Source organism: Podarcis liolepis (genome assembly GCF_965112155.1).
Source record: "Podarcis liolepis genome assembly, chromosome: 14".
NCBI lineage: Eukaryota > Metazoa > Chordata > Lepidosauria > Squamata > Lacertidae > Podarcis > Podarcis liolepis.
The window spans coordinates 16,765,130-16,784,440 of NC_139569.1; positions in this window are offsets into that span (position 1 = coordinate 16,765,130).

Sequence of the window (19,311 nt, forward strand, 5' to 3'; positions counted from 1 at the left end):
AGTGGTACCTTGGGATGCGAACGGGATCTGTTACGGAGCCCCGTTCACATCCTGAATAGAACGTAAGGCACGATGGCACGTCTGCGCGTGCGCGGGTCACGTTTTGCCGCTTCCGTGCATGTGTGTGACGTCATTTTGAGCATTTGTGCATGCGCGAGTGGCGAAACCTGGAAGTAACGTGCTCCATTACTTCCAGGTTTCCGCAGAGCGCAACCCAAAAGCGCTCAACCTGAAGCACATTCAACCCCAGGTATGACTGTACATAGTTCTCCTTCTCCCCAGTTGATGTTCACCGCAACCTTGTGAGGTAGGGTTAGGCTAAGAGACAGTGACTAGCCCAAGGTCACCTAGTGAGCTTCATGGCAGAGTGGGGATTTGAACCCTGGTCTCCTAGGTCCTAGTCCAACACGCTAACCACTACACCACACACATGAGGTGAGGTCTGCTCACACCTAAGACTCTCACCCTATGAGTCTTCTGTTTTCCCACACCCACATGCTCCTCCTGCATGGGTGGAGCTGATCGCATCTATGAAGTTGGTTTGAGGCTGGTGGTGTTAAGACTGTTTCCTGCCCCTCTACCTCCAGCTCCTCTTCTTTAGCTCGTCCCTCTGGTTGATCAGAGTCCTCTCAATCATGTATTCTCCAGGCTCAACATACCCAAATCCCTCAACTGTTCCTCATAAGTCTTGGTTTCCAGACCCTTGGATCATCTTGGTTGCCCTCCTCTGCACATGTTCCAGCTTGTCAATATCCTTCTTAAACTGTGGTGTCCAGAACTGAGCACAATACTCCAGGTGGGGCCCAACACTAATTTATGGAATAACAACAAAACAAACAATGTAGTTTTTGGCAGAACTGCAGTGGAATGGAAACAGTGTGGCAAAAAATGAATCCAGGATGGAAAGAAAAGTGATGCCCTCTTAAATTTCTAGCTACCAGGTGGATGGGGAGGACCCATGCTCACTTTCTTCCCTCCACACACTGGACTGCTTCGTATGTGAGCATCATACAAACCAACTCAATGAAGTGATGTATTCACAAGAGGAACTCAACATTTACAAATCCCTTAAAGAAGGAGGCAAAGTTAATCAGTCTTCAACATGGAAAAGGGTAGCTTTGTAAACTGAGTCTCAAAGCCTTGATAGATAGCTGTCTTAGTCAAAACTTTTTTTTAAAAAAAGTGTGCTTTTTCTTATTAAAGAGAGAAGAGGAGAGAAAGTTTAGAACGTCAGTAAATGGGATTAAAGTTGAAGGAAAACCTACCATCTAGATAATATACCTCATATGGCAACTGGCATTTTGATAATGTTAATTTGCCTCTCCAGATGCATTGTACATATGCTGTGGCATATAAATAAACATAGCATGATAGACCTAGCTTTGCATCAAACTCTCAGAGTAGAGATGTATAAATCTGAGGTTGGGAAAATATTTATTGGCCTATGTCACTCACTTCCTTCTGTGGAAAAACATAGGAAGTTTATTTGCTAGACTAAACTCCCTTTAAAAAAAAAACAGACAGCAAGAGGCATTGGCTTGCTGAGCTAAATAGCATCTGCTGTGGCATTTATTCACATTTTCTTAACAGAGGGGAGATCGGCATGGAAGTGGAATCCGGATCATGCCCATGGGCCCCAACCCTGACCTCAATGCATTTATTGGTCCTCTGCTCACAGAGCCTGTGACAAGAGTAAGGAAACTGTGATGGTCAATACAGTGGTGCCCCGCAAGACGAATGCCTCACAAGACGGAAAACCCACTAGACGAAAGGGTTTTCCGTTTTTGAGCTGCTTCGCAAGACGAATTTCCCTATGGGCTCGCTTTGCAAGACGAAAACGTCTTGCGAGTGTTCCAAATTTTTTTCGCTCCCCCCCTTTTTTCTAAGCCGCTAAGCCGCTAATAGCCTTTTAGCCGCTAATCCGCTAAGCCTTTAATAGCCGCTAAACCGCTAATAGCCGCTAAACCGCTAATAGCGCTGATCCGCTAAGCCGCTAATAGGGTTGCTTCGCAAGACGAAAAAAACTGCTAGACGAAGAGACTCGCGGAACAGATTAATTTCGTCTTGCGAGGCACCACTGTATATTGTTGGGACTCCAACTCCCGTCAGTTGAACATGAGGTGAAACGTCTGGATGGGAAGAGTAGTTCAACAAAGGAGCCAGTTACCCAGAGGGGCAGTGGGCTTTCCCTTGCTACATAAGAAGATCCCTGCTTGATTAGGCCAAAGTCTCATCCCATTCTCACAGTAGCCAACCAGATGCCTATTGGAAGTAGACAAGCATGACCTCATTGCAACAGCACTCGTCCCACTTGCAGTTCCCAGTAACTGCTACTCAGAGACATACTGCCTCTGACAAGTGGAGGCTATGGCAGCCCTTCAGGTTTTTGAAGAGTGCTATGATAGTCCTCTCAGCATTCCTATTTTTTGCAACCTTCCCCCACAGGACTTTTCCCATACCGCTGATCATATCTGTTGCCCTCCAATTTGTCTCTATGTTTCTTAAAGAACAAGAACTGGACACAGTACTGCAGATGGCTGGAAGTGCATCAGCAAATACCATTCAGCTTTCAACTTAAGGGTTAATTCTGTTGGTGTTAGCCTAGATGATGAGTGATGGTGTTGCTTAGCAACCAGGCAGGGTGGCATAGTTGGGTGTGTAGTTCTGAGGGAGTATTTCCTCTGTATATTTGATTAAATATCTCCCTTCTATGTACAAGGCCTGAGCCAAGACAGATAAAACCTCTTTGTACCTTTCTTCTCAAATTATAGTCTGTTTCTGTTCAGTTTTGCTCAGTAAAGCGTTATCAGGATTTTTCTCTCTGGATTCCATATGTGTGGTTTTTCTAACACAGATGAGGTCTTACAAATACAGAATAAAGTGGGATGGTTACTCCCCATAAAGTGATGCCACACCAGTTTGGCCACATAAACCGAATTACATTTGCTGCTGCAAACTTTCACTATTCTGCATTTGTACCGCCAATCATCATGCTCTTTAACAGCATCTCAATTTATAAAAAAAAAAAAAATGAGTTCAGTTTCAATCCCAGTGCACTCAAAAGACTTGGCTTTGTCTGTGCATTGAACATTCCATTTTAATTAAACTTCTATTCAACAGAAGAATGGGATCGGATCGATGTAAAAAAAAGGAACACCAGGATTACAGTTGTGTTGAAGGCATTACATTCCAATTTAATTAGAGTTGGGACCAAGCTGCAGAACAACTCAGTTGTACAAATGGTAAATTGAAGCTGCAATCCTATACTCACTTCCCATGGAGTACGTCCCATTGGACCAAATAGAATTTACTTCTGAGTAGGCTCATATAGACTTGCACTGCAAGACCATTAAATCACAGGCCAGGGTGGGAAGAGAAATGAATCAAAACCTCCCACCAAAGTTGAGAAAGTCCAGCTTTGCTATTCAGGATAAACATTGTCCTCTTGTCTCACTCAATTAAATTTCATTGTGATGCTCTTTTTTCATATTTCCCATTTAGCAGACTATGCTAAATAAGTACCCTTTATATCCCGTGCAGGATGAGCAGGTTTCCAGTGACAGCTCCCATGTCGCCACAACATTTGAATTCAGGGTTGTGTTCTACTCAAAGTTGTCTTCTTCTTCTTCGTTCACTCGTAGCCGAGTAAGATTGTCTTCCATGAACACAGTCCTAACAGTGAGTCCGTAAGTGACTGTGAAGGCCAATTCTGGATCCACACATCCTTCCACAGTGGGGACATAGGTTTCCGGGCAGGAGGTGATCACAGTGAGGGTTTGCCAAACGTGCCTTCCTCTTAGCACATTTCTCACTTTCGTTCTGAGTTCGATCGTCTTCAAAGCTTCAGATAGAGTTAGGAGACAGTTTGCTAAGATCCTTGCAAGAATTTTGCAGGTCACAGCTAATAAAGAGATGCGTCAATGGACACCAGTAACTTGGATCCATAGATCTCAAAGGGTCTGCTGTGAAGAAAATGTTGTTGGATACAACCCTAAGTCTCTGAAAGCTAACTGCTGTGAAGACAACTGAGCTGTAGGGAATTTAACCAAAAAAGCAACTTTTTTAGACAGCTTCCTGCAGTCAACATTAGCTTACAACACATGATAATGGCAAGTGTCCCTCCTCCCATCCTTGCAAACCCAGTGCCTAAATTTGCATCTTACCTTCATTAGAAGGAGGTGATAATTAATTGTTTCTGCATGCTAAATCTGCAGCTGTAGAAGGAGATAAATCTATATAGAGATATGTATAGATATCTATATTGATATATAGATACACCAACACATTCCCACTTAATGCTCTATCTGAAGGTGAAGATAGTGTAGCCATGGACTTGTAAAGAAATCAAGTGTTTAGTTGCATCAATCTCCAGCTCTAAAGAAACCAGTCCAGGGTGGGAGAAGCTTTTGCAGTCTGAGGGCCGAATTCCTTTCTAGGCTACCTCACAGGGGCCATATTCCAGCAGTGGGTGGGGCCAGAACAATAGTGGGTGGAGCAACAATTGTTATTTACCTTTGTATGGTTGGCTTGTTTCTACACACTCAACACAGCCATCCAGGCAGGCAAGAGCTGCACTGGAGCTATTTTATTGACTCGTTCAAATATTCCCAGGGTGGTCTAACAATAAATCCCTCTTCATGGGGAACAGTGAAATCTGTGAGATCTGTGAGGGGGAGGGGGGCTCCTAACAACTCTCAGCACCCTTAACAAGCTTCACTTCCCAGAATGCTTTGGGAGAAGCTATGACTGTTTCAAGTGGTGTAATACTGCTTTCAATGTACAGTGGTGCCCTGCAAGACGAATGCCTCGCAAGACGGAAAACTCGCTAGACGAAAGAGTTTTCCGTTTTGGAGGTGCTTCGCTAGACGAATTTCCTATAGGCTTGCTTCGCAAGACGACAATGTCTTGCGAGTTCCTGCGGGGGTTTTTCCTCCCCCCCTTTTTCTAAGCCGCTAAGCCGCTTATCAGCTGATCCGATCAGCCGATAAGCCGCTAAAAGCCGCTAATAGCGCTAATCCGCTAATCTGTCAATGGGCTTGCTTCGCAAGACGAAAAAACCGCTAGACGAAGAGAATCACAGAATGGATTCTTTTCGTCTTGCGAGGCACCACTGTATAGCACTGATGAGCCCTATATATAATTTAGTTGGGGGCAAACAAATATGAGGGGTGATGGAAAGCAGGTCAGACCCCCTCAGGCTAAAAACATGACAACTTCCAGAGGAAGTGATCAATTTCCTGCTTCTTATTTTGCAGCTTACTTATCCGGGAATGATATATTCACTTTCAAAAGCTATTATTATTTATGCCCACAGGATGTCTCTGCAAGCAATGCATTTTAATGAAAAATCTGAAAGGCAACTTCTGAGGGGAGCGGGGGAGGGGGATGCTGTTATGTAAGAATTCACCGAAGGGACAACAGAGGAAGAGTGGCTTAAAATTGCTTCAGAACCTATTGAACTTCTGCTTATATTTGACATTTATTGATTCCCAGAAGCAACCTAGCTGAGTTAAAAAAATCTACTGGTAAAAAAAAATCCTCACACACTTACCAGTTTGGTTCCAAGTGCTGGTTATGAATGTAGTAGGTTTGGGTGCAAGTTACCGGAATGAACACAGAACACTTCCCAATTCCAAGTTAAAATTATTTATTCCATTTCTATCTTGCTCTTCCTCCTTGAGGAGGCTATGGTGCCAAACGTCGACATGTTAAAGCAGTGGAATTAAAGTTAAATGAAAAGCATATTTTAATATTCTAAAATCAATTCAGAACATCCAAATACATTTAGAAACATCAGATACCCTCAGAGCTAATCATTTCAAGGTGCCCAGGGGTGGTGTCACTCAGCCATCAAATAGGAATCCTTTAAAGTTCCTCCTGAATGTGAGTAATGATGGGGACAGATGCGCCTCACCAAGGAGGGCTTTTCACAAATGGGGAGCCGCCACCAAGAAGGCCCTGTCATGGGTCAGTCCCAATCAGGCAGCAGCTGGCGGTGGTGCCACCAATAGAGGCTCCCCTACTGATAGAGTGCCTCTGAATACCAGTTGCTCAGAATCACAGGAGAGGAAAGCGTGTTGTGTGCATGTTTTGCATGCGGGCTTCTCGTTGGCCACCATGAGAGAGCAGAATACTAGAGTAAAAGGGCCTTTGGCTACTCTTATGCTCTTAAAATATCATTTGCACGTGTCTTGCAGTTGAATGGGGTTACATCTGCACAGAGTGTAGTCCCATGGAGTACACAATTTTACAGCAACTACCTCCCACAGGAGGCAGTGATGGCCACCAACATGGATGGCTTTAAAATGGGATTTGACAAATTTGTGGAGGATAAGGCTGTCCGTGGCTACTATTGGTGATGGCTGTGTTCTGCCTCCACAGTCAAAGGCAATACAGTGGTACCTCGGGTTACATACACTTCAGGTTACATACACTTCAGGTTACACACTCTGCTAACCCAGAAATAGTGCTTCAGGTTAAGAACTTTGCTTCAGGATAAGAACAGAAATCGTGCTCCGGCGGCACGGCAGCAGCAGGAGGCCCCATTAGCTAAAGTGGTGCTTCAGGTTAAGAATAGTTTCAGGTTAAGAACGGACCTCCGGAACGAATTAAGTACTTAACCCGAGGTACCACTGTATGCTTCTGAATACCTGTTACTGGAAACCAAAGGAAGGCAGAGTGCTCTTGGGCTCTGTCCTGCTTAAAGGTTTCCCACAGGCATCAGAGTGGCTACTGTCAAGGCAGGATGCTGAATGAGGTAGGCCATTGGCCCAATGCAGCCGGAACTCATCTTCTTACGTTTTCTTGAAGGTGCAAAGACTTGGGACTCAGCTACATTAGTAAAGAAAAAGTGTTTGATAAGCGTTGTAACACCGTGACACCAGATGGCGCTGTGGAGTCCCATCTTTCGCCAACATGATTTCCCACTATGAGGTTTACAATGCAATTTCCTGAAATGCTTTTCTGATGTATCTAGATCCAGCCTGGATTTGTGTCAGTGTCTCAGATTTGAGTACAGAAATGGGACATCCTTCCCTATTTTAGATTATTCCCAAGTCTTCCACTTTTGGAGACCTAATAATATATTTTGTTTGCAGTCAGAACAGCGCATTCCAGACATATTTTTTGAATAATACTAAAAAATCACTTTGCCAGCATCATGGTGTCAAAGTAAGGAAACAAAGGCACCAGAATGTGTGTAAACCCTTCAGAATGCTTGCAGCTGGAGCTTTATTTAAATAGCTTTCTCTTCTGCTTCTTACCGATTTAAACCACTTAGGAGTTTGATTATAATTTTCTTCTAGGGGCTCATTTTATAACTAAGGCCAATTTTATTCATTATCCCCCTGTCAGTATCAGGAGACTCAAAATCAGCTATCATTAACATCTCCCTTACATTTGAGAGAATGAAGAAGAGGAGGAGGAGGAAGGAAATGGAAGGTGCCTTAGCTTTTATGGATCATGGGATCATTGTTATGGATTACCAATTCATGAACCTCATTAGGTTCCACATATGGTTCCCACTAAGGCAACTGAACCCAATGGGGTGGGTGATGTTCAGAACCTTCATTTCCACTGATCTGGAAGGTTCTTTCCCCACCCTACATTTTCTTGAAGCCTCTGACATCTGCCACCAGAAATCTCCCAAGACCTTTTGAAAAGAAACTGATTTTTCAGAAGGCATGCAAAGGTGGAAGTTTCTGCATCCTAACCTAATTTGACACTGTCTCTGGATTTCTGGACTTGTTGATTATTAGAAGAAATAATCCAGGGCAGGAAAGAAAGGGGGAAGGTATTGTTTAGCTTTTAATTCATCTCTCTTTATTCTTTGTTAAGTTAACCCACTTCTTTGACCCGCTTTAAAGCCGTATCATGGTGTTTCGTTCTGGTTTTGTATCCCCGGGTTTGATCCAGAAACAGCATTTGTTTTTAAATCATATTGGAAATCCCCCCAACCATAGATTGTGTCCAGTCTTGGAAGTAGGAGCCATAAACTAAGAAACTAGCAGCACTGCCTCCTGGTTAGAGTCAGATTAGGATGTGAAGTTCATAGGGCGACATTGGGGACCATTCACCACCTCTCAGACTAATAAACCTCACAGGATAAAATGGGGAAGCCATGCATGCTGCCTTGAGCAGCTTGGAGAAATGGCAGGATATAAATTTATATAACTTTGTTTACCTGCAACAGGGATGAGAAACCTGGTGGCCCTTCAGGTGTTATAGAAAAACATAGGAAACTGATTTACTGCAATGCACTAAATCGCACTAAACGCACATGGTGCTATGGGTTAAACCACAGAGCCTAGGACTTGCCAATCAGAAGGTCGCCAGTTCGAATCCCCGTGATGGGGTGAGCTCCCGTCGCTCGGTCCCTGCTCCTGCCAACTTAGCAGTTCAAAAGCATGTCAAAGTGCAAGTAGATAAATAGGTACCGCTCCGGCGGGAAGGTAATCAACATTTCCGTGTGCTGCTCTGGTTCGCCAGAAGTGGCTTAGTCATGCTAGCCACATGACCTGGAAGCTGTACTCTGGCTCCCTCAGCCAATAAAGCGAGATGAACGCCGCAAGCCCCAGAGTCGGCCACGACTTGACCTAATGGTTAGGGGTCCCTTTACCTTTACTTTAAGGAGTCTCAAAGTGGCTAACAATCTCCTTTCCCTTTCTCCCCCACAGCAAACTCTCTGTGAGGTGAGTGAGGCCGAGAGACTTCAGAGAGAATTGTGACTAGCCCAAGGTCACCCAGCAGCTGCACGTAGAGGAACAGAGACGCGAACCTGGTTCACCAGATTATGAGTCCGCCGCTCTTAACCACTACACCACACTGGCTCCATGGTGGGTGGAGCAAGCCACCTATGGTAGGCTGCTTCCTGAGCAGGGGGGAGGGAGCCACACCTTTTTGCCAGCAGCCTTCCTCCCTTCCCTCTTCCTTTTGACAGCTTGGGGGACTTAACCCCCCCCCCAGAAAGCAGCCCGCGACTCCGAAGCCTCCCCCAAGCTATCAAAACAAAGGGGGAAGGGGGGAAGGTTGCTGGCAAGGTGGCATAGCTCTGGCTCTCCCCCCGATGGCTCAGGTTAGGCTTGGAAGTCAAGCCTGAGTGGCGCGTCAAATGTCACCCCCCTCAGTGATGACACCGCCCCCCCCTTCCTCCACCCCTGAGCGTGAGCCCAGCAGGGATTTGGTGATCCTTCTTCCTGGAATATTCTCTGTGATTTCAGTGGGCCAACTCCAGCTTTGCCTAACCTGATGCCCTCCAAATGTTTGGACCACATGGCATCTGATCCACAGGGAGGCTGTCACAAATGAAATAAAGTTATAACATTTGGCCCCGAAATTCATCCCCAACATGAAAACTGCCTGGATGAGTCGCCACTCATCAAAGTGCACAGGCTGCAATTAACTTCTTTCATTTCTTTTCTTGGCGACGCAGAAATCAATGGCTCCTTATCAGCCATTTTTACATCTGCTTTAATCCTGAAAAGGCTGAATTGTCAGACCTCAGCGCACACATGTGATTGCTGTCCTATAAACCAAAGATGTAATCAGAAGGAGCAGTTATGTCCTGTAATTCAATGAATGGATCTGCTGCTATGGTAATTTCTTGGGTAATTACATGTGAGAATGATGTTTTTTCTGTAATTGAAACCCGACAGCCAATAGTAATCTAAAATTTATTATACAGATCCACATCTCATGTTGCAGGCTCCTCAAGCGGCTCCAGAAAACAATTTTATCCTGCTCCACATTTGGTAAACATCGGCCCACCTACAGCCCCATTAGCCCTTCAAAGTTGAGGAAGGACAACTGTTAAGTTGTGGGTGAACATATCAGACGACACAGCGATTCTTTAAACAGCTCTTGTTTATTCACAGGCCAGAACAGAACTGAACTGAAGGGTTCAGCCAGCCTGCATATATAGAGCTCCACTAGAACGCAACAGTAACCATTTTCTGTAACTATCCAATCACTGAACGTCATTTTCAATCCCTTATTTGCATATGGGGACCTGAACTATCTACAGTATCCCCCTGCTGGCCCAGGGTGAGAACTTCAGTACATAACAACTGCTCAGTGGAAGAATGCATCCCTTGCATACCAGAGGTCACAAATTCAGTCCCTGAAGACTACAGGTTGAAGATCCTCAGCCTGAAACCATAGAGGGCTGTTGCCAGCCAGAGCAGGCATTACTGAGCTAGGTGGAGGGTCTCTCAAAGGTTCTGGATGCCTAAGGAAAGGGTTTTTTAGGATTCAGGTGGGCAATGAAGACCACCCAAGTTGCTCTTTCACAGGTTTTACTAACAGGATGAGAAAAATAAATAATGAAGCAAGCTGAGACAGATAAGATCTTACAGCCCCTTCTGTTGCCAGAGAATCCCTTTCTCTTATTGGGCAGGCAATGGGTTGAACTCCTTACAGATGACATATGCAGCATCGGTGCCAACAAGCAAGATCTGCGCTGAGATTTCCACCTGTCCTTGGTGGAAAATGAAAATATGTGATAGGCGATGAATACAAGCTGGAATGGAAAACAATTCTCTTTCTTACATCCCTGCCTCAAGTTCAAGAATCTGGTTTGTGCCCACTCTCCCCATCTACTCCAGACTGTTGAGTGGAACTGCTATCTCCTCCAGGGCTGGACAAAATATCTGTAAAGGAGAGAACAGTCATAATCTGTGGAGCTTGATTGTGGGGCTTAAGTTAGAAATGAAGTTTGAAGTCGAACACCTTGGGTTGTACGAGGCCCGACTAGTGATGAAAACAAAACATCGATGGTTGTTTTCATTCCCAGACTTTGTTGAATTTCATGAATGGATAAGTCACTTGTTGTCAAATATCTTCTTAGAAACACATTTAAATGTAAAGAGAAAATGCATTATTCAGAGATGGGAAAGCTCCCCAGAGCCTGTTGGATCAAATCAGAAATTACTTTAGTTCTGATTGGAAGACTGAGGGTAATTTTTCTGAGCCAGTCTGAAGGCCTGTCTTGGGAGCCTTTTGGCCTCCCCAATCTGAATTAAGAGATCTATTACTCAGGATGAGACTGAGAGAAAGAGCCTGTGAGGGCCAAATCAGAGGATTTTTAATGGAGAATGGGCTCCCCACCCCTACCACTCAGATCTTCCTCCGCAAGGTCTTTTTACTGTATACTGTAACCCATAGGAATGGGGTTCTGGTTCCAAGTTCACCCTAGACAGCTATTGCAACCCTGCCCTGACAACTGGCAGCCAAATAATAATAATAATAATAATAATAATAATAATAATAATAATAATAATAATTTATTATTTGTACCCCGCCCATCTGGCTGGGTTTCCCCAGCCACTCTGGGCGGCTTCCACAGAAACCAAGAAACACTAAAATATCATACATTAAAAGCTTCCCTGAATAGGGCTGCCTTAAGATGTTTTCTGAATGTCAGGTAGTTGTCCATCACCTTGACATCCGATGGGAGGGCATTCCACAGGGCGGGCGCGACCACCGAAAAGGCCCTCTGCCTGGTTCCCTGTAGCTTCGCTTCTCGCAATGAGGGAACCGCCAGAAGGCCCTCGGCGCTGGACCTCAGTGTCCGGGCAGAACGATGGGGGTGGAGACGCTCCTTCAGGTATACTGGGCCGAAGCCGTTTAGGGCTTTAAAGATCAACACCAACACTTTGAATTGTGCTCGGAAACGTACTGGGAGCCAATGTAGGTCTTTCAAGACCGGTGTTATGTGGTCTCGGCGGCCGCCCCCAGTCACCAGTCTAGCTGCCGCATTCTGGATTAGTTGTAGTTTCCGAGTCACCTTCAAAGGTAGCCCCACGTAGAGCGCATTGCAGTAGTCCAAGCGGGAGATAACTAGAGCATGCACCACTCTGGCCAGACAGTCAGCGGGCAGGTAGGGTCTCAGCCTGCGTACCAGGTGGAGTTGGTAGACAGCTGCCCTGGATACAGAATTGACCTGTGCCTCCATGGACAGCTGTGAGTCCAAAATGACTCCCAGGCTACGCACCTGGTCCTTCAGGGGCACAGTTACCCCATTCAGGACCAGGGAGTCCTCCACACCAGCCCGCCCCCTGTCCCCCAAAAACAGTACTTCTGTCTTGTCAGGATTCAACTTCAATCCATTAGCCGCCATCCATCCTCCAACCGCCTCCAGGCACTCACACAGGACCTTCACCGCCTTCACTGGTTCTGATTTGAAAGAAAGGTAGAGCTGGGTATCATCTGCATATTGATGGACACCCAGTCCAAACCCCCTGATGATCTCTCCCAGCGGCTTCATATAGATGTTAAAAAGCATGGGGGAGAGGACGGAACCCTGAGGCACCCCACAAGTGAGGGCCCAAGGGTCTGAACACTCATCCCCCACCACCACTTTCTGAACACGGCCCAGGAGAAAGGAGCGAAACCACTGTATAACAGTGCCCCCAGCTCCCAACCCCTCTAGACGGTCCAGAAGGATGTTATGGTCGATTGTATCAAAGGCCGCTGAGAGATCCAGCAGAACTAGGAAACAACTCTCACCTTTGTCCCTAGCTCGCCGGAGATCATCAACCAGTGCGACCAAGGCAGTTTCAGTCCCATGATGAGGCCTGAACCCTGATTGGAAGGGATCCAAATGGTCCGCATCCTCCAGGCGTGCCTGGAGTTGTTCAGCAACCACACGCTCAATCACCTTGCCCAAGAATGGAAGATTTGAGACTGGGCGATAGTTGGCCATACTGGCCGGGTCTAAAGATGGTTTTTTAAGAAGCGGTTTAATGACCGCCTCTTTCAGCGGATCTGGGAATGTTCCCTCACAGAGGGAAGCATTCACCACCCCGCAGAGCCCATCGCCCAGCCCTTCCCGGCTAGCTTTTATAAGCCAGGATGGGCAAGGATCAAGGAGACAGGTGGTTGGTTTCACTCGTCCAAGCAGCCTGTCCACATCCTCGGGGGTAACGGATTGAAATTGATTCCATGCAACTTGACCAGACAGGGCTCTAGCACTCTCCCGCCCCAGCCCTGCTCCCACGGTGGTGTCTAGCTCCTTCCGAATATGAGTGATTTTATCTGCAAAAAACTTTGCAAAATCGTTGCAGGAGATCTTGGGGTCTTTACAAGGCCCCGATGGTAAAGGTGGTTCCGTTAAATTGCGGACCACCTGAAAGAGTCTCCTGCTACTATTTTCTGCAGATGCAATAGAGGCGGTGAAGAAAGTCTTCTTCGCCGTCGCTATCGCCACTTGGTAGGCTCGACGTTGAGCTCTAACCTGTGTCCGGTCAGATTCGGAGTGAGTTTTCTGCCACCGACGCTCTAGCCGTCTCAGCGATTGTTTCATCGCCCTCAGCTCCGAAGAAAACCACGGGGCTGTCCGGGCTCCATGCAATCGGAGAGGGCGCTTCGGAGCCAGACAGTTGATAGCCCTGGTTAACTCCGCATTCCAGCGGGCCACCAGGGAATCAGCTGAAAGGCCATCAACATGGGATAAAGCATCCCCTACCACTCTCTGGAAACCATTTGGATCCATTAAGTGGCGGGGGCGGACCATCCGAATTGGTCCCACCTCCCTGCAGAGGGGAAGGGTCGCGGAGAAGTCCAAAGAACAGAATCCCCTTTTTCTAGGAAATGGTGGAGACATTAGTCACCAGATCCATCTTCCTTTTAAAGGTTATTGGCGTCCCTTCACCACTGAATAGTGAGAAATGTAAAATAAAACAAGCTTCTATGGTGTCCGCAAACAACAAGATTGTACATCTCATCAGGGAATACCGCAAGCCTTCCAAAGGCTAAGCAATATATACCAGGGCAGCAGTTAATATCTGATCCAATAACAGTTTCAACTTTTCATCCACTGTCCTGTGTTGTTCTTTGAATTGTTTCCTAGAAGACAAAATTGGAATCAGACAATATTGGGCTCCACCGCTGCTCACGGTAGACGCTAGATAGATCTATTCCATTGCTTCCTCCAGGGAATGGCTGTATGTAGCTCAATAAAAGAGGATGTGCTTTGCATATAGAAAGTCCCAGGTCTAACAGAAAGGTGCCAGCAGAATCGACTCCTCCTGCACCAGAACTTCAGGGAGACTGGCCACTTTGCTCCCTCTGTGAATGGCCACGCCTGAACATCCCCACCACTCCCTAAAGCAACTCGTTACCATCAGGACACAAGTCCTTGTTACTCTACTTGCAGAGTTGAAGAACATAAGAAACCTGCTGGATCAGGCCCATCAAATCCAGCACAGTGACTAACCAGATGCCTATGGGAAGCCAACTGTCAGAGCTGCTCTCAGATCCTAGCTCACAGAGGATCACGCTAGCCAGCGTTCACTTTATAAAAGTCTTTATTGAGTTACAGTTTCCATTTCCAAGCTGCTGCGTGCAGCTCTACGTCTTATAAGCTAGACCGGCGAAGCTCCGTCTGAGTCTCCGCCCCTTGTACACCAACTTAATATCCTAGCCTTACTCCACCTTTTCCGCCTGACCGTTCTTCTCTGGGTCCCTCTGCCCCCCGTGGTCTCTTCCTTCCTGGACTCTTCTGACGCTGACCCCCCGGACCCTCCTGCCTCCTTGCGTCGGGCTTTAGGACCTGGCTCCCTTTCCGGGCTGCTTACTGCGCCGCCTTCCTGTGCATTTGAACTTGGCACGCGCGCCCAACCTTCCACTTTCCGCTTGACCGTTTCTTCGCTCTCCGATGGAGGTGTGGCCACTCCTGACTCATGCCTTCCCCCCTGCTGCGAGCTGCCAGAGCTCGATACCTGGCGCCTTTCCTCCCCACTGCGCTCTGTTGGTGACGCTGGCCCCGATTTCCAACTGCTGCCCTCTGAACCCTCTCTGGACCCTTCTTCCTGGGGTGTCCCCCTAAGCTCCCCCCTTGCTCTGGCCACTGGCGCTCCTTTCTGTGAATCTTCTGATTCACTGGACAGACTCGGAGATCTCGGGTCGTCGTCATCACTCATCTTTTCTTCGGACTCCTCCCCCTCGCTCTCTGTTTCCTCCCTTGCCCTCGCCTCTGCTCCTGAACCCCTGACACCAACAAACAGGATCTGAGCTTGCCCAAGATTTCCCTGGTCCTCTAATGTCTGGAGAGAGCCAATTTATTCAGGAATAGGAAAATCGATCGACGTAGAGAGCAGGTGGATTAGTGAACATATCTGTAGTCAGCCAAATCTGGCAAATGTAAATCAATTTCAGAGGAAGCGAAGATTCACATTCTTCACAAGTGAAATGCCACAGGGTTGTATGCCCTCCAGGCTCAGACTTACACATTTGATTTTGTCTCGCTTCTCTTCATTTTGCTTCCATTTAGGCTTAGATTATTCTCTTCAAGTCCCCTCTCAGATTTCCTAACACAAACCTCTCACTGGTCAGGTTTTCACCAATTGGCACAACGTATAAACTCTTCCTTATGGTGAGTGAAAGTTTTTTCTTCCAACAAAGATCACATACGGTATATAAACAGGGTTTAAAAACGACAACAAGAATTCTGCATCAAGGATCATCGGTGGCACCCTCAAGCCCTTCCCCTGACACCCACAAAGTGTCTAATCTTCCCCCAACTCACTAGACTTGGTCATGGGGTGGTTTGTTGTTGTTTAGTCATTTAGTCATGTCCGACTCTTCGTGACCCCATGGACCAGAGCACGCCAGGCACTCCTGTCTTCCACTGCCTCCCGCAGTTTGGTCAGACTCATGCTGGTAGTTTCGAGAACACTGTTCAACCATCTCATCCTCTGTCGTCCCCTTCTCCTTGTGCCCTCCATCTTTCCTAACATCAGGGTCTTTTCCAGGGAGTCTTCTCTTCTCATGAGGTGGCCAAAGTATTGGAGCCTCAGCTTCAGGATCTGTCCTTCCAGTGAGCACTCAGGGCTGATTTCCTTCAGAATGGAGAGGTTTGATCTTCTTGCAGTCCATGTGTGCTGGTCCCGGGGAGGGGGTTACCGTGAGGCGTGGTCAAAGTCCAGTCCTGGGCTGAGGGTCTGGAGACTGTCCACAAAGTTCAAAGCAAAAGCCGGGCGTGGTCGGGAACTCCGGAAAGGCAGGTCTCGGTGCTGGCAGAAACAGGTTTCCAACGTCGTTGCTCCCGCAACCTGGGACCGGGCTGACTGGCCTTTATCTTCTCTGAGGTCAGGGGCGGTCCCGGCCCACAGGTGACCCACCTCTCCTGGCCTTGAGGTGAGCACTCCTCTGGAGAGAAACCAGTTCCCTCCTCCTCTCTGCCCTGAGCCTCTGCAGCTCAGGAGAGGCTGGAGGGTTACTGGACCCAGGGGGAGGCTCCCCTGACAGGGCTGGGAGAGGCACACCTGTAGGCAATGGGTCCTTAATCACTTCCGGAGCCAGAGTGGATTCATCTGGTGTCTGCTCCTGAGGATCCAGCACAGGTGCAAGCGCTTCAGATTCAAGACCCGGCCCCAGCTCAGCCGGCCCTGGAGGCGGGGACTCCTGTGCAGGCTGGGATTCCTCCGGTTCAGCCTCTGAATCAGATTCCCAGGCCATCACACCATGGGACTCTCAAGAGTCTCCTCCAGCACCAGAATTCAAAAGCATCAATTCTTCGGCGATCAGCCTTCTTTATGGTCCAGCTCTCACTTCCATCCATCACTATTGGAAAAACCATGGGGTGGTAAAAGTGGTTAACTTTTTCTCCCATGAAAAGTAAGCACATAAGAAGGGGCTGCTGGATCAGGCCAATGACTCAGCTCATCCGGCACCCTGTTCTCATAGTGGCCAACCTGATGCCTGTGGGAAGCCTGCAACCATTCCCCAAGCACAAGAGCACTCTCCCCTCCTTTAGTTTCCATCAGCTGCCTCCAACTGTGTTACTGTTAGTGGAGAAACTACTGCATCCAACTGTGAAGGCAGAGCATAGCCCTCATAGCTAGCAGCCATGGATAGCATGAATTTGCCCAGTTTAGAGAGAGCGTTTTGGAGCACTTCACAGTCTATTTTTAATTGCTCTAAACATCAGCAAACTGTGCAGAAATACTATAAAATTAATGAATGTTAAAATGATGTTGGACTGAAAATAAGTAGTCTTGGTATTAAGGCTAATAAGAATATGTAAATATAGATAGTAATATGGATGAAAATTTATAGTTATAATAGGTTAAGAATATAGAGTAAAGATAAATGAAAGAGGGTAAGGATTTGCTGAAAGGATTTAATAAATGGGAATACAAAAAGGGGAGGTGTGAGGAGGTCAAGGAAATAAGCAAATGAGCCTAAAGATATTGAAAAATGGATTATTTCTTTTTTTCTGTATTTTTTATCATACTGTTTTCTGTATTTTTTATCATACTGTTTTCCTTTTCTGTAAAATCTCAATAAACATTTAAAAAAAAATAAACATCAGCAAACTGGACTACCTCACTGCTCATCCCTAACTCGAGATCTTTTATGAACAAGTTTAAAAAGTACAGGTCCCAATCCTGATCCTTGGGGGACTCTGCCTCCCTCCATTCAAAGAACTGCCCATTTATTCATTTTCTCTGCTTCCTTCTACCAATTCCTGATCTTCTTCTATGACTGCTAAGCTTACTCAAGAGTCTTTGGTGAGATACAATGTTAAAAGCTTTTTTGAAATCCAAGTACACTACGTCAATCAGATCACCTCCATCTAAGTCAGCCTTTCTCAACCTGTAGGTCCCCAAATGTTGTTGGACTACAACTCCCATCATCCCTAGCTAGCAAGGCCAGAGCTCAGGGATGATGGGATTTGTAGTCCAACAACCTCTGAGGACACACAGGTGGAGAACCGCTGATCTAAGTGGTTGCTGATACTCTCAAATAACTCTGAAAGGTTCATGAGACAGAACCCATGCTGGTTCCACTTCAGCAAGGCTTGTTCTTCTATGTGCTTGGTTATTTTATCTTTAACAGAACTTTCTACCCATTTGCTTGGGTAGCCTTTCCAGGCTAACTTGCCTGTAATTTTCAGGATTCTTCTTGGATTCCCGCCCCCGCCCCCTTTTTTTTTAATGTGTTACACTGGCTACACAAATTTCATGTGAATATTTGTGTTGCATTTGCTCATTGGTTATGAGTCTGTGGGTACCAGACCCTTATAACCCCTGGGTCCAGCAAGTGTTAACATCTAATCAAGCCAAGCAAGCTTCCTGTGAGGTGATAGCCTGGGTGATGAGACATTAATGGGGATAAAGAGGCTCTGTGGGAGGCAGCAAATAGGTGGAGCCCCTCCCTCAACTCACAGATAGTGAGAAGGAATAAAGCCAGTGTTGAGAGGAGAGAATTTGGCAGAGAGGAAACAGAGCACAGAGAGAGAGTGTGCCATTGGAGGCTCAGGGTGTATATATGTGCAAATAAACCATATATCCTAAAGACACCACAGTCTCTGCTGTGCCTCATTCCCAAAAGGAAACCCAAAACCAGGATAAGTGCCTGGAACCACTGGAATCTTGCAGTGCTCGAAGATTGGGGTGGCATGCAACAAAACAATGATAAAATTATTACAAAGAACCCTAAGAGGCACAAATGTTCTATCAGGGGTAGATAGAAGCTGAAAAATTAGGAATCGGCCTGGGGAAGGTTCATGGCACAGCAGGTCTCTGGCATCTCTAGGTAGAGTTCAGAAACTCCCTTGCCTGAAACCATGGAGTGTGTAGATAATACTAAGTGAGATAGACCAGTGGCCTAACTCAGCATAAGGCAGTTTCTTAGGTTCTACCCATAATAAATAGGGCCACTTGGAACTTGGGCCATATGTACCAGCACAGGGCAACTTAGACGCAACACAGAAGACAAGACAAGTAAATCCTGGCTTCTGATTTTATATTTTAGAGTGCTTGTCTTAGGACATGCAGCTCAAGCTGAGACAAAATAATATTTTCTGCATTATGTAGGTTCTTCAAATATATAAAATGGCATCTAACAAAGTGAGCTTGAGCCCGCAAATATTTATACCATAATAAATGCCTTTCAGGTGCCACGAGACTCTTTGGGGTTCTGGCTATAAGGGACCAGCAAGCCCCTCCCCCTCTGGAAATATATGTGTCAGCCTTCTAGACAGAGTCTCTTTTTCTTCCGACTATTGTATATCAAAGAAAACTAATAGCAGTTTGCCATGCTCATTACATAATCTCATTAAAGCACAACTATGATTCCTTTGTGAATAATCCCCAAACAAATTGTAACTATATGCTTTGGTTACCTTCAATTAAGGTATTTGCAAGGGAACACACTTCCCAGCAATACAATGCCACGAGTGCAGCCAATCAGCTGTGACAGCTCTGCAGATTTCACAATTTAACCCACTTATGATTATCCTAATCTCTTTAGGAAGCAAGAGGAATATGCCAGCTCATTGCAACATTTATTATTTATAAAAAATGAAGC